The following is a 588-nucleotide window of genomic DNA, read 5'->3' as shown; positions in this document are numbered from 1 at the left end:
ACACCTGAAAATGGTGGTCAAAAAAAACGTCGATTATACGAAGCGACATTTCTGGTCGGCGATTTTCCAGTTTTGCGCCTACCGCCATGTGGGGGTGGCAGTAGGCGTCGAAAAGTGCCTTCTCGACCGCTAGCGACACCACTACTTTATCGAGCTCTGGAGGCCCGCACACCGACCCGGGGGCCGCGGAGTCGACCCCGGGGGCCTCCGCCTCTCGCCGCCGCTCACTTGGACGCCTTCCGCAACCTGTGGTCCCGCTCGGGGCCGCCGGGAGCCTCGCCGACCTGACCGGTGTCGGTAGGCGTCAGTCAAACTTGCTTAAGAGGCAAAGCCTCCTCACACCTTAAGAGAGTCACAGTTAGTCCCGCCGTTTACCCGTGGTCGTCGTCGTCGTCGTCGTCGTCGTCGTCGGGGGTGCCGGTCGGTGTGTTTCGGCGTGTTTCTTTCTTACTTTAGCTCGCTCCTATAAGCTAACTCAGCAGCCCTGCTAAAATCAATTTATCATTATTTTCAATCTATCGAAAATCTTAATTTATTATTATTTTCCAACTATCGAAAATCTTAATAGAGTTGGGGTTTTTTGTTTGT

Source organism: Euprymna scolopes, unplaced genomic scaffold (assembly GCF_053919585.1).
Source record: "Euprymna scolopes isolate OS-2025 unplaced genomic scaffold, ASM5391958v1 sca240, whole genome shotgun sequence".
NCBI classification, from domain to species: domain Eukaryota; kingdom Metazoa; phylum Mollusca; class Cephalopoda; order Sepiida; family Sepiolidae; genus Euprymna; species Euprymna scolopes.
The sequence above is the reverse complement of the archived record's forward strand: the minus strand, read 5'-3'. Positions refer to the sequence as shown.